Source organism: Microtus ochrogaster (genome assembly GCF_000317375.1).
Source record: "Microtus ochrogaster isolate Prairie Vole_2 chromosome 14 unlocalized genomic scaffold, MicOch1.0 chr14_random_1, whole genome shotgun sequence".
NCBI lineage: Eukaryota > Metazoa > Chordata > Mammalia > Rodentia > Cricetidae > Microtus > Microtus ochrogaster.
Window position 1 is genome coordinate 36,052,916 of NW_004949096.1, and position 15,165 is coordinate 36,068,080.

A 15,165-nucleotide genomic window follows, 5' to 3' on the forward strand; every position below is an offset into this window, starting at 1 on the left:
ACTTGGCCAGGATTGGGGCAGATCAGAGATCTTATAGAGCTTGGAGAATCCCAAGATTGCAGGGCCCTGGCTGGCCAGTGAAGACAGACAGGGGTACAGAAGTACAGGAAAGGACATGAGGACAGCACTGAACGAGCAGAAGGCAGTGTAGCAGGCCCTTGGTGCAAGACCTTGACTCCTGCGCCGCCGTCGAACAACTGTGGGCAAGTGTGAGAATCACTCACCTTTCCTAGGGAAGACACAAACCTTTACTCACCCCAGATAGGGTACCAATAACAGACAGCATAACAATCCCGCACAAGGATAATTTGGTGAACCAGTGGGGAGAGTGACTGAGTAACCCCAAAAGTTCCATATCACCAAAATGTCCCACACTTGCATAGATAGTGTTTTCCCCATAGCTGCGTAATTGGAATCCCTCTCTAAGCTCTGAGCTGCAGGGTCCTTGCTAAGCTGGTAAGACTTACAGCTGGGGCTGAGTTGTCTTCTCAGAGGGAACGTCAGTTGGGGCCATCTTCCTTTCTCTTATGGTGTGGTGTGCCTCCTTCATGAATGTGGTCTCCCAAAGGAAGACAGGGACATGCCGAGAATGGAGGCTGGAACCAGGGAGTGTACTGCAGCCTCTGAAAGTAATAAACAGGGAACGGGATTGTAAGGGACCTGTAGAAGTTGCTTTGTTGTACTGTGAGTGAGGCTGTGGGACTGAAGCTGAGCTGTCTGTACCCAGAAAGAACTGACCCATGTAAGGGAGGAATTACAAGAAGTTGTCTATAGCCATATCACCCTGAATGTGCCCCATATTTATTGTCTGATGGCAGAAGCTAAGCAGAGTTGGGCCTGGTTAGTTCTTGGATGGGAGAATTACATGAAAAAGGCATGTGGAGACATTCCTCAACACTGTCCTCTAAAATGACATGAAAAGTTGGAAAGGGGGGGGATGAGATGGAGGTGTGTGCTTGCTATGTGTTAAAGCTAAGAATACAAAAAGGAAAGAGATCACAAATTAGATCTGTTGGGTTGGGGGGGGGGTCGTGTAAAGATGGGGACAGACCACCAAAGTCTAATAAACCAGAAGCAAATTTTATTCCAGAAACCAGAATATAGGAAAAAGTAAAATAAATAGATAAATAAATAATCAAATAAAATCTCCATGGGGCACAAAAAGCTTATCAGTTAGTTGAGACCACAGCCAGAGATGGATTTTGTTAGGCTTGTGGCCAAGGCCGGTTTCTGAACCCACCTTTTTTATAGTAGGGGCACCAAGCATTAGGTCTGAACAAAGGAATTTTTACAATCTCAAGGTAAAACTCAGATACAGATTGCCTTACTTTACAATCTCCATTAAGGGAGTTTTTCAGTTAAACTAGTGTTTGCACTTAATCTATTCTCTTCCCTGGTATTTTTAGGTGGTGTTTACTGAGCCCTGTGCTCTCCTCTTCGATGCTGCCCGTTTCACATAGCAGGGGAAATGTGTAACCCAGAGGTCATATATCCATCCCCTAAAAGCTGACTCAGCTCATATCCGTAAAGTTGACTCAGCTCATATCCGTAGGCAAGCTCTCAGTTTGCAGAAAGATGCTTTGGCCTTGTAAATAGAACTATGGGTTGTAAAGCGGAGTAACCCACTGTTAATAGTTAATCCTCAAGCTGCTGAGAAAGCTGTTGACAGTCTGCTCTCATTCTCCTAGGCTTACAACTTTCCATTTCTTTATTTCTACATTCTTGTTTTTGGAATCTGCATTTTTATATTCTTATCCTCGGACCTTTCAAGATCTGTGCTGAATAACCCGTCCTGCAGTCTGAAAACTTAGAGTCCCTGGTGATAACCGTGAGGAGGGAGACAATGAGGTTACAGTGTGAAGGAGGTGAGCATGAGAGGGGGTACGGGTGCCCAGTTCCCCGAGCGAGGCCGGACTTGTATTCACCAGAGCAGAGGTTTTCTAGGCTGCACTTGGCTACTTGCTGATGATCCAGGTACTTCCTATTTATAAAAACCCAGGGCCATTGCTAGGGTTCTAGAAAGATACGGAAAATTAGCTCTAATCAACAATTGGCTGCAGTACCCTCAAGCCTTCTGAGTGGCACAACAAGCATCTCATATCTAGAGTGGTTTGAGGCTTTTGTCTAACTACGTCGTGGCCTAGGACAGAATTCTCCAAAGCAGAAACCGAGACGTTAGATGGTTATGTAGCATGAGTCAGAAGGAGGTCACCTACTGCTTGTGTAGAGGTCGGGAGGAAACAGGTTTGGGGAGAGGGCCATGTTCAGGGAAATATCCGGGCAGCAGAAACTACCAACAAACAATAGCAGCTACAATTTGGTTTCGGGGTTGTGAGAAAGGTAAGTTCCAGTTTACTGATGGCGTCATAGGCTTAGAAGGTTAGGCAGCTAGCTGTTTGCGTCCACACTGAGTGGTAGCTGTGGGTCTGACTGATACTCGCCTGTAAAGCTTTAGGTACTTGATTAAGACCTCATCAACACTCCCCAAAGACCATCCAGGCCTCCCAAATTCAGTCTTGGTTATCTCAGACATGACCCTGGGCGCTTGTTCCCTGAGGCATCCCAGCTCATCAATGGGGCTATGGACCTTTTATTTTCCATCTAGGAGCTCATGGAAGTTGGTAGGTCAACATGCCCACTATGGAGAGAGAAGCTGTTCGCTGGCCTGAGAGTAGATAGCTACCTTGGGTAGGCCCTCACTCCAAGGGATTTTATTTCTCACCAGTTGCCCACAGCTACAGGTATCCCTGCATAGTATGAAGGCTGAGGGACCCTGCTGGGTTGATGGCTTAATGACTATCACAATGACCTGAGCTTTGCAGGTTAGGGGAGCTGATATTACGAAACGCTGTGGTCAGTAGACACTTAGCCGAGATGATGTTTCATGATATCCAGAGCCATTTTGTTTGGCGTCACCCCAGCACCAAGGCTCAGAGAGTGATAAGATGCCCAGGCTACACGATGGGAAACTTGGCTTCTTGCATCTGGAAGGCCCTGTGACTATGGCTGCTGCACTAGATCCACAACTTGAAGACTGGAAGTGGTGGCTGGTTCTTAGAAGGTTTTCCTTGGAGGGATTCGGGGGGTACTGAATGCTCTATAGCCCCCAAGGACAAAGGGCTTCAGCACAGTTGGAGTTGGCGTTTTCCCTTTGTCTATCCACTTCTATACCCATGTTTTTCTAGCACCAGATAGAGATGGTCCTCCAACACCGAGGAGACCATGAGCAGGCTCCTAAGGCAACGGCTGGTGTTGTCTGGGTGACTCAGAATCAGCAGGGAGGGTGGAGAGTGAGTGGAGAAAAGTCCCCGCTCTCTTGAAGAAGAGCATTCTAAAGGGACATGCCATACAAGCTGACAGATACCCTGCCATGCAAGCTGACAGATACCTGACTGCGTCCTTCTTTGGGTTGGGTCAGCACAGAGCACTTCCTGGTCACTGTAGAGTAAACCATGAAGGGTGGTGTCCGAATTAGTTCGGGCCTCACCTCCTGTTACTATCAAATTGGGGATTAAGCTTCAACATGTACATGAAGGGGGGGGGGGATAAGCACTCAGATCATAGCAGATGGCACAGGTAGCACCCCAACCAGTCCTTCAAACATAAGGTTGAGTTGAGGGTAGCCTGCGCAGGGAGAGCCTTGTTTTTGAATACTCTGTGAAGGAATCTCTGGGCCTTCCCTGAAGGTAGAACAAACTAATACTGGCCCCACCTTCAATATCTCTTCAGTTCAAAATCTATTGATGCTGCCCAATGAGAGTCCATGGAGAAAGGTAGACCTATGCCTTTTTAAGTTCGTTATAGGGTGCAGGACAAGTTATCAGTCAGACACAGTGTAGTAATATTTAGTGTGGGGTTCAGAGAGCAGGGAGCCCCAAGAGTATCCATTAGCAGAGCCTAGCAGGACCTAGGAAGGAAGTACCCTTTAGTTGGTAGGCGATAGCTTACCAAGTAGGGGAAAGACCTCCTTCTTCACATGGGAGCCAAATGCCATAGGCCTCTGGCCATCTCTTGTGGATGGGACAGTGCCATACCTTATATTACAGGGCACAAAGCTCATGAGAGGAGATGGGGTGACATTGGGAGGGAGTAGGCAGAACACATCCAGCCACGGGAATCCCAGGCTTCATGGATCAGGGAGAAGCCCTAAGTTCTAGAAAACGGATGCTGCCAGAGGGGGTGAGCCCGTGAGGACTTACTGAATTGGGTGAGCCCTGGAGAAGGAGAAAGGACAGGGCGTGGTACCTAGGGAATGTGGAGGTAGAAAGACTTTAATCCTGTTGGCAGCAGGAGACTTTAGGGCAGAGCAGGAAAGCACCAGGGCTGGGAGGAGAGGTCAGCCGCGTGCGTGAGAGCCTCCACTATCTATTCAGCCGCAAGCGGAGCGGCTTCACTTCCTCTTCGCCTAGACAGAGCCCATCCCTTCAGCCCATCTCTGCTGGGCAGCCAAAGTTGGTCAGCACCTCAAGAGTCTCACACCAAGTCTGGGCCTGTGGGTCCTAGGAATGCAGGCCAAGCAGGTGTGGGGCTGGACGGGCTGAGCTTGATCTTCTTGGTGTCGGGGCCCCTTTCGCTGAGGGAACATTTGCCACAGCCCTCAGATCACCTTTGTGGCTTAGCACGTTCTCCGAGTTTGAGACTCTTTCTGGGTAAATGTTAAAATTTAGCAGGTTCCTCTGGAATGACCTTGGATTTTATTTTTTTCTCAAACTCACATTTCTGCTTGAGGCTACCTCCAACTGCTACTCCATCCCAGGGTTTGGGGTAGTGGGGCACACACAGGGAATGACTCCTTCATGAAGGACTGGGAAGAAAGGAGAAACCTCTGGATATCCTGCCACTGACTGGCAGAGGACACTCCCCAGCCGTGGATTCTTCTTAGCTTCCCTGTGAGAAAGAAACAGATCTTCACTTAGAGAAATAGAAAAAGAACATTTGACCAACATCCCCTGATTCTTTCAAATGGGAGCAACTATTCTTATTTCTATAGATTGTTTTCTTTAGCTCATGCAGAGGTGAATGCAAGTACTTCTCTGACCTTTTAAATGGAGTGATGTGCCCATTCTAACAGCCTCAAATTCCTCAAGTGCCATATTCAGGCTATCGTAACCCAGAGAGCCAGGTTGGGAAGGGAGGAAATGGGGTGGTGACAACGGTGAGGTTACGCCTTCCATGTGGGTAAGTTTTGAAGTCCTTACCAAGGCCAATGTGGGCTCCTCTGAGGGAGCAGAGAGGGGTCGAGTGTCAGTGCTTCTTCAGCCCCTGAAATGGCTGGTCAATGCTGAGGTACTTGGAATAGAACTAAAGACACTGGGAGGGTAGTGGGGGTACTGGAGATGTAGCTCAGGTGGTCGGGCATTTGGCTAGCATGCACGAAGTCCTGAGTTCATTTCCCAGGACCCCCGCACCCCACACTGGATGTAGCTCAGCAACTCAGTAGGACGCTTAGCTAGCGTGCACAAAAGCCTGGGTTCAATCCCCAACACTGTATAAACTAAGTACAATAACACACGCCTTTAATCCCAGTACTCTGAAGGCAGAGGCTGGAGGATCAGGAGTTCAAGGTCATCCTATGTCATTCACAGGCGTATTGAGTTTGAGGTCAATTTGGCCTATCTGAGGCTTTATCTTAAGTAAAGGAAAGAAGGAATGGGAATGAGGGGAGAAAAAAGAAGGAAAAGAAAACAGAAAAAGAAGCATGGAAGGGATGGAGAAACAGATGGTTCCAGCACAGAGGTCCCAGGAAACACAGTGAAGCCTCAGGCAAGCCAAGCTGGCAGCCTGCTGCAGAGAGCATGGAATGTGAATGCTTGACTGGGGACCTAGCCCAAGGTTTCAGAAATGGGCTCTTACTCAAAACCAGGGAACCCTGACAGAAGGGCAAGTAGGGAGAAAATTCCCAGCTTTGGGGCAAGCCCAGAGAATGCCCAGGTTCACAGCTGAGCTCTGTTGGATCCCTGAACCTACCACCTTTGACACAAAATGTTGTATGCTTGGTCCTGTGTAGGGCTGACTAAGAGGAAGGAACAGTTTTTGTCTGCCCCAGGGTGTTGGCCTATGATTCAGAGTAGCTGATCCCTGAAAGGAAGGGAAGGACCTCGCCACCGCCCTACCTGGATGGTGGGGAACGCTCCCAGAGCGGGGTGCTGCTCCTCTGGGGTGTGTAAGAAACAAACCCAGCCCAGGAAGGTGGCAGTAGCCCTTCAGCTGACCAGCCCAACCTGTCTGGGGAGCTTGCCTGCGTGAAGACCTGGTTAGTGTGTCACAGGGATGACTTAGACCCGTTCCCTCCTTCTCTATCAACACCCTAGAACCCAGCACCTTCCCAAATAACCACCTCTCCCAAAACTCCTCAAAAAACAAAGCAAAACAGAGTCTAGGATCCCGGCCTTACCAGGTTCTCTGAGACATATCAGCTCCCCGTTCTCCTGCCCCCCTCATCCTACACAATCATTTGCTTCTTATGTAGACCCTGGGTCCAATCTATCAATATAGAACAGTCACGAGATATAGGAAGTCTGCGCCCAGACTGGGACCACCATACTGAAAATGGAAGAAGGCAGTGAACATCCTTGAGGCAGTTCAGTGGGATATAGGAAAGCCTTTTTTCAAAAGGAGCAAATCTTGAAAATTTTTGAAAATACTTGTTTTAGGATTTTATACAATATATTTTGGTCATGTTTACCCACAACTCCCCTACCTAATTCCCTTCAGATTCGTCTCCACTTCCTGCCCCTTTCAGCTTTTTGTTCTTTAAAACAACCTATCAACTCCCATGTGTGCTGCTCAGATGTTCTGAGGCATGGGATCACCCACTGGACAGTGTCTGACCTACCAAGACCCAGCCATATGCTTAAAGAAAACCGTCTTCGGTTAGGGGTGGGAGCTCACGAGTCCCTCCTACTCCATGCCAAAGAAGAATGTTACATTTTTATTTACCGTGTGTTCATGCATGTGTGTGCCTGTGCATGTGTATCCCCCCCCTCATTTGTGTGTTTGTAGTTGTTTCTCTCTTTCTACCACATGGGTCCTGGGAGTCGAACTCAGGTCTTTAGGCTTGCCTGTAAACAGCTTTATCTGACTGGCCCCAGGAGCACACCTTTGGGAAGTGAAAAGAAGAATTTAGTTGTACACCTCAACATAAAGCATGATCCATTGTATTGAGCTGAACCTGGTACAGTCCTAGCATTTGGGAGACTGAGGCAGGAGAATCAAGGCCAACCTAGCCTACAGAGAAAGACTCTCTTTCAAAAAAACAAAAGAAAGAAAGAAGACAAATGAGTGACTTGAATGCAGGTGGCCAAGGAGACTAGAAGAGCGGGTCCTGTCCTCTGGAGCTACGGGTGCAGGTGATTGTGAGCAGCTTGCCCAGGATACCGGGACTGGAACTCAGCTCCTTCGTGAAAACAGGTACCTGCCCTTGCCATCTCTGCAGCCCCCATGTGTATTTCCTATCTCTGCTTGTCTGTCTGTTCCTCTCTCTCTCAGTTATAACATTCAGAGGAAGGCATTCCCCAATTGCAGCCTGCTGACCTTGGTGGTCCCTTCATCTTGCCCGAGAGTTCTTGCCTGCTGCAGCACTGGACGGATGTGAGAAGCAGACCTTGCTGCAGAGATAATATCTTTTTCCCATCCCCACAGTCCTGACCTCTGTGGCACAGGAGACATGGTTAACAGAACTGGCCGTAAACCTGAGGTGGGGTGGAGCTGGAGGCAGGCACTCCTAGGTCCCAGAGGCCCCACCAGGCAAGCACACCTTGCTCTTTGGTTTCTTGGATTCCTTTAGGCCATACATGGTTATGAGCCTCTTGTCTTAGACTTTCTCCCCACAAGCAGTAATTGTCTTTTTAGGCACCAAGCAGACCATCCCTGTGTTTTCTCAGAGCTACTGCCCTTTCTCTGCACCATGTTAAGTTCAAAACAGATATTCATAGATACCCTCAAGCCCCCTCAGGCTACTAGGTGAACTCAAGTCTCTGATGGTTATTAATTCACGGTACTACTTACACAAATTGCTTGATGTCTCTGCTTCTTTATCTGACAGTAATTCCTCTCCCATATGCCATTTGTGGGTTAACAAGATTAAATGTGTTGAGTACCCTTTGTGCCCGGCACAAGTAAACTTCAGGCTGTGGGGACATGGGTCAGGGGGTAAAGTGCTTGCTGAGGAAGTGTGTGTCCCAAGCACTCCTGTCAAAGTGGCAGCGTGCACAGTAACCCTAATGTTGGGGGCGGGCAGAGACATGTGACTCCTAGGGGTTTCCTTGCCAGCCAATCTACCTGAAATGGTGAGTTCCACATTCAGTGAGAGACCCTGTCTCAAAAAAAATGAGGCTGAGAGAACAATAGAAAAAGACACCGGGGGTTGAATTTTTGGGCCTCTGTATGTGCATACTTGGGCTCATACTTATACACATGCATGCACACATACATTCCACACCTACATACCATGTATATACATACATACACATATAAAAAACAAAGATGTGGACAATAATGTTGGCATTAACAGGGCTTATAGCACCCTGGGGCTCAAATTACCCTTATGTGGTTTGTGCTCTTTATCTCAGGGGAGAAATATACCCCCTGCATGGACAAAGCCTCTGTTACAGGACATCCTGGCCTCTCCCACACACCTGCTCCCCAGCTCATTTTAGGAGGTACCCTCGGGCCTGAAGCCATTTCTGTTCTTTCTCCTTCTGACTAATGGAAGCTCTTGTTCTGTTCTCTGCAGGACAGTCACGCCATGCCTGGGAACAGAAAGGAAGGTCACAGCAGGCTGCCAGCTCCCAACAAGAGGATCAGGTACCATTTTGTTGCTCTCCAGGATAACAATGTCTTCTTCTGGTGAGAGCCCTGGAAGGAGCACCCAGGGTTCTGCTCCAGAAGCACGACCTTAGAAGCATACCTGAATGCCTGCCTGGCTCAGAAAGTGCCTTGAGAATGGGCCTGAGGTGCCCAACCCCCAAATGGTCTTGAGTTTAACCAATCAGCCCTGCTCACTTTGGATAGTCCCATGCTGGTGAAATGTGTATGAGGAAAGACTCAGAAATCGTTGACCAAGCCAGCAGCTGGCAAACAAACTCAGTGACAGACATATTCCTAGGGAAAGCCTCTAGAGAAGCCTCTGAGGGTGGCTCTCATCTGCCCACCAGATATGGCTATGGAAGCAGAGCTAGGATTATAGCTACACAGTTTTGAGACCCTGAAAATGGGCTCTGAGTCCTCCTCCCTCTTCTTTTTCTTTGCAGTGTGGGGAATTGAACCCATGGCCTCATGAATGCTGGGCAAGCACTCTATCACTAAGCTACACCACTATACCACATTGTCTTGCTGGAGTCTTTCTCCAGCTCCTTCACAGCGGTCTGGACCCAGTTAGGAGCCAAGAGCAGTCCCTGATGGCATCGTGCAAGTCAGTTGACACGACTACACCATCCTACTCACAGTGCCAATTGTTTTGTAAAGTGTAAAGCATCCGTTGAAATAAGAGGCAGAGCCCCCCACCCCCTTTTGGTTTTTCAGTTTTTCAAGACAGGGTTTCTCTGTAGCTTTGGAGCCTGTTCTGGAACTAGCTCTTGTAGACCAGTCTGGCCTCGAACTCACAGAGATCCGCCTGCCTCTGCTTCCTGAGTACTGGGATTAAAGGTGTGCATGTGCCATCACTGCCCAGCTAGAATCCTTTGTTACTTTAAGTTCCAAATGAAAGCAAGCTGTCAGGCAGGACCATATATGGAGGGTATATCCAGGGTCAAGATGCCAGCAAACTGGCAGTTGGTAGCTCGATCCTATAATCCCAGATGCTCAGGGGACTAAGCGGAAGGATCATGGGTTCAAGGCCTTCCTGGGAAACGTAGCAAGACCATGTCTCATAAAGGAGTGTAGTGGTATAGCTTAGTGAGGGAGTGCTTGCCCAGCATTCATGAGGCCATGGGTTCAATCCCCTACACTACAAAGAAAAAGAAGAGGGAGGAAGACTCAGAGCCCATTTTCAGGGTCTCAAAACTGTGTAGCTATAATCCTAGCTCTGCTTCTATAGCCGTATCTGGTGGGCAGATGAGAGCCACCCTCAGAGGCTTCTCTAGAGGCTTTCCCTGGAGATGTGTCTGTCACTGAGGAATCATGCCTGCATGGGAAACCCAGCTCCTCAAGAGCAGAAATCCCTGCAGGACACATCTCAAGAATCAGATCGATTGAAGTCCCAAACACAGAGGGAAAACACTTGGTTCTATTTTTTGGTTAAAAACTTGCTCATTAGCTTACAAAGAGATAAGTTTCATTGCTGCACTTTCAAACAAAATTTGTTATATCGTTTCTTCTCCCACTTCTTCCCATCCTCCCTGCGTTTGCACGCCTCCCATGTATCAATAGTCCCCTTTCTCCTCTCTGTCACATGGGACCTTTGCCTCCCCCCAGCACCCATCATCTGCCTCTCGCAGTCTCCTAACCATTCACATGGTCCACACCTACTCTTCTGTCTCCTATTACATGCGTACACACATTGAAAGTCAGGCTTCGCAGAGGAGAGAGAACCAAGGGCTTGTCCATTTGAGGGTCACCTGACAATCTAGTTCTTTCCAGTTCCAACCACTTTCCTAGTTCCGTTTTTCTTAACTGCCGAGTAAAGTTGGTTTTTATATATGACTGATTTTCATCATCCATCCTTCCGTCGACGGACATTGCGGCTCGTTCCACTCTCTTGCAGCCATGAATAGTACAGCAGCAAACATGGATGGTGCAGAAGATCTGAGCCCTGTGTGCAGATGCACAGGAGCCACTTGGGCCGGTTGGTTTTCTTGTAGAACACGTTGAGGCCCTAGTACTGCCTGAACAAAGGGGAGCTGTGGCCTCCTGATGGCAGTTTGAGGTATAACAGTTTGGAAAGAAAATTACCTGAAATTCTATATGCTCAACAATGACCTAGGGTGAACTTCATCCTAGCCTCTTGGCTCTGATGTAGTCTCTCAGGAATTTGGGGGAGTTTTGTTAAGGTCTTCGCCCCATGGCCTGCAACCTCTGCAGAGAGAATTCTGAGACTCCCTCTATTTATTGCCTGGACTTCCATCTTTTTACTTCCTGCCCTCATCGCACTTGGGAGGCGATTCCCAAGCTCCTCCCTACCCAAAATCCTGCACGGGACTTTCTAGAATGCTAGCAGGCTTTATGTTCTTAGGGTCAGCTAAGGAATGAACACAGGGCTGGAAGAATTCAGATTTGAGCCAAAATTCTCAGATGACTCTGACCTCCTGTGGGCTGACAGAAGCATTTTCCAGGGGACAAACTCTTCCTTGGGCCAAGAGGCAAAGAATTATGAAAACCTCCCATCTCTTTGCGTTCTGTTACATGCTCTAACTCAGCCAACTCTGTTGGGTCAGCAGTTGTTTTTGCCATGGACTGGGACTATGCTATCCCTGTAGGTAGATGGCCCAAGACAGACAGCCCCAGGCTTTGTATGATGATCTGTCCCCAGGTCTCCAACACAACAACACCTTCCCATCAGTCACCTTCCCTGTTGCTGTGGCCAAACACCCGACACAAGCAGCTTATGGAAAGATGAGTTGATTTTGGTTTGAGTTTCTTGCATCCTGGTGGGGAAGGCCCAAGGGCAGGAGTGTGAGGTGGCTGCTCACAGGGCGTCCTCAGGCAGCAAGCAGAGAGAAGTGAAGGCTGAGGCTCAGCTTGCCCTTTTCTTTGTATTCAGTCCTGGACCCCAGGACATGGAATGACACTGCTCACAAGCAGGGTGGTTTCCCCTCTCCTCCAGCAGTCCCCGGCAAAGCCCTTACATGCAGACACTCTCAGAGGTTTGTTTCCTGGGTGATTCTAAACCCTGCTCAGCTGACAGTCACTCTCACCCGTCACACCTGCCTACAATTCCAAACGCAGAGACTAGGGATTTGGCTGAGTGGGTGTCCCAGTTTGCTTTTCTGTTGTTATAAACAAACACCAGGACCAAAAGCAGCGAGTGCAGGAAAGAAGCTGCTTCTTTCATCCCGCAATTCCAGGTACAGGTCCATCACTGAGAAAGGTCAGGAGTTCAGGGAGCAGAAACCATGGAGGGGGCCCCTATTGGCTCTCACGCTGGCTCACACTCGGCTAACATTCTTAAACAGTAGGCCCACCTGCCTCGTGAGCTGGGCCCACCTGCCTCAATCACCAATCAAGATGCTCTCTCTCTGGCATGGCCACAGGCTAACCTGACCCGGGCAATCCCTCTGTTGACATCCCGAGATGATTCTAGGCTGTGTAAATTTGACAGCTGAAGCTAACTATGACAGTTGTTTGCCATTTTAATGCCCACCTAGCTTGTATGAGCCATTAGGTCTTCAGCACCTGCCAAGACTGGACGTGGTGGTGCAGGCCTGTGATCCCAGAACCAGGGAAATGGAGGTGGGTGTCAATCATTCAAGGTCAGCCACAACTGCTGTGTAAGGTCAAGACCAGCTGGGGCTGTGTGAGACTTTGCCTTTAAAAATTACTGATTCCCAAACATTTCCGATCTTGTACATAACCCTGCGATTGGCATGTGTGCCTGATTGGGGGGGGGCACTTTGCTGTCCCCAACATCAACAGATTTCTTTTAATCTATCTTTCCCTGAGTCATTTTTAGATTTACTTTTTATTGTTATTTATGTGTTTCTTTGTGAATAGGCCGGAAAAAGGAATTAGATCCCCTGGGGCTGGAGTTACAGGCCGTTATAAGACGCCCAGTGTGGGTGCTAGAAAGTGAACCTGGATCCTGTGCAAGAGCAGTATAAGCTATTAACTGCAGAGCCATCTCTCCAGCCCTTAGTAACTCTCTCTTCTTCCCTCCCTTCCCTCCTCTCTCCCTCTCTTTCTTTTTCCCTCCCTCCCTCCCTTCCTCTCTCTAAACTTGCAATTCCCCTTGCTCAGCCTCCCAAATGCTGGGATTACAGGTGTGCACCATCACGGCCAGCTACCTGCCAGTCCTTGTGGGTGATGCCCACAAGAAATGTCCTGGCAGCCTCAGTCCGTGATTATAGTCAGTTCAAGCAAACAAGCTTACTTGAAGCAGCATGAGCACAGAAGCAAATCTAAGTTTCTCATTAAGTTTTGAAAAAGACTGCTTGATGTTATTTTTTTTCATTTGATGCCTCTCTTGTAATTTTTGATTTTATCCTCATTAAATAGATAGATAATATAAAGAACTTTTCCACTGTTCTCCATATAGTCACCCCCACCCAACCCAGTGTGCAGAACATTATAACGTCCACAACACAATTCACGGTGTGTCCAAGGTAGGGAAGATACAAGGACCTTCCCTGTGCGCCTCCTTTTTGTTGTTTTGCTTTTGTTTGAGACAGAGTCTTGCGATGCAGCTCAGGTTGGCTTACGATACGCGATTCCGCTTCAGCCTCTCTAGTACTGGGATTACAGGTGTGTGCCACCATGCCCAGCCTGTGCTGAGCTCTTGATTCACATTTTCTCATCTAGTCTTCATATTAGAAGGGCAATAATTGCCTAGGACAGGGTCTTTGGCCTCCTTGGAGTTGGCTCCCTGGAGCCACTGGACAAAGGAAAAGATGTCCAGATAAAACTGGGAACGTGGGGATCTTGGGAGAGGGTTGAAGGAGAGGGGAGCAGAGAAAAATGTAGAGCTCAATAAAAATCAATAAAAAGATCAAGTATACCATTCACATTCTAGTGCGCGCCTACTCCACGAACAGGATTTCAATTCTCTTCTGCGATAAAGGCCAGTGCTTAGGTTAAACCCTGACTGTGGGTTGTGTAAGCAGGCTTTAGTCTAATGAATAATTCATGAGGTTGCAGGATACTTTGGCCTGACTCAGGCTTAGAAATGACCTTGAGTCAAGGCTCCACCTGTTTTGTGAGTTTAATGAGTAGGGGGTGAGGGGCTCTCTGGGAAGCCCAGAGCTTTGCAAACCTATTCAAGGAGATCCTCGTCCTCCCCCTCCCCCCCACCCGCCGGCCGTGAAGGCTAATGGTGATTGCCAACCTGAAGGTGGCTACAGTCATCAGGAGACAAATCCCTGGGCCTGCCTGTGAGAGAGTTCCTAGACCAGGTTAACTGAGATGGGCAGACCTGTCCTAACTGTGGCGACATCATTCCGTAGATTGGGGTCCTGGACTGAATAAAGAGGGGAAAGCAAGCTGAGACCTGGCACCTATCCCTGCTTTCTAACTGAATACAATGAGCTGCCTTGGACTCCAGCCACCCCAGCCAGAGGGCCATACCCTGTGAGGCAACGCAAATCCATCCTTAAGTGGGTCTTGTTAGCTATTTTGTCTCAGCATCAGAAAGTGACGACCATACCTGCTTTCCTCAGACATCCTTGTGGGGTGTGTCTTAGTTGCTGTTCTATTGCTGTGAACAGACACCATGACCACGATAACTCTTATAAAGAAAAGCACTGAATTAGGGGCTTGCTTATAGTTTCAGAGGTTTAGAGTTTGACATCATCATGGCAGGGAGCATGGTGGCAGGCATGGCAAGCATGGCACTAGAGTGATAGCTGAGAGCTTTAGATTCTGATCCACAGGCAGTAGGCAGAGAGAGAGAGAGAGAGAGAGAGAGAGAGAGAGAGAGAGAGAGAGAGAATGGGCCTGGCTTGTGCTTTTGAAACCTCCGAGTCCACCCCCCACCGCAGGAACACACCTCATTCCAACAAGGTCACACATTCTAATCCTCAAACAGTTCCACTCCTTGGTGACTAAGCATTCAAATATATGAGTCTATGGGAGTCATTCGCTTTCAAATCACCACGGGTGTTATTAGCTCCATTTCTCACTGGCCAATATCAGTAGTCCCAGCTGTCCTGTGTTTCTGAGCCTTATCAGAAGTACAGACCGCAGGGGGCTGTTCTAGGCTGGACCTAGCAGCACCCCAGACTCCCAGTGTGTACCCACCTGGCTGTGTGCACACCTGCCCAGCCAGGTTTGCTTATGCACATGCTTGACAGGTTACCATTGCCCAAAATAAATGTGCTGTGGGATGGTCTTTCTGTACGCCATGAATATGTGCTGCTCTCATTGGTTGAGAAATAAAGCTGCTTTGGCCTATGGCAAGGCAGGAGAGAGACAGGCAGGAAATCCAAGCAGAGATAACAGGAGAAGGACAGAGTCTGGGAGATGCCAACCAGCTGCCGAGGAAACAAGACATGTAAAATATAAGGTAACAAGTCACAA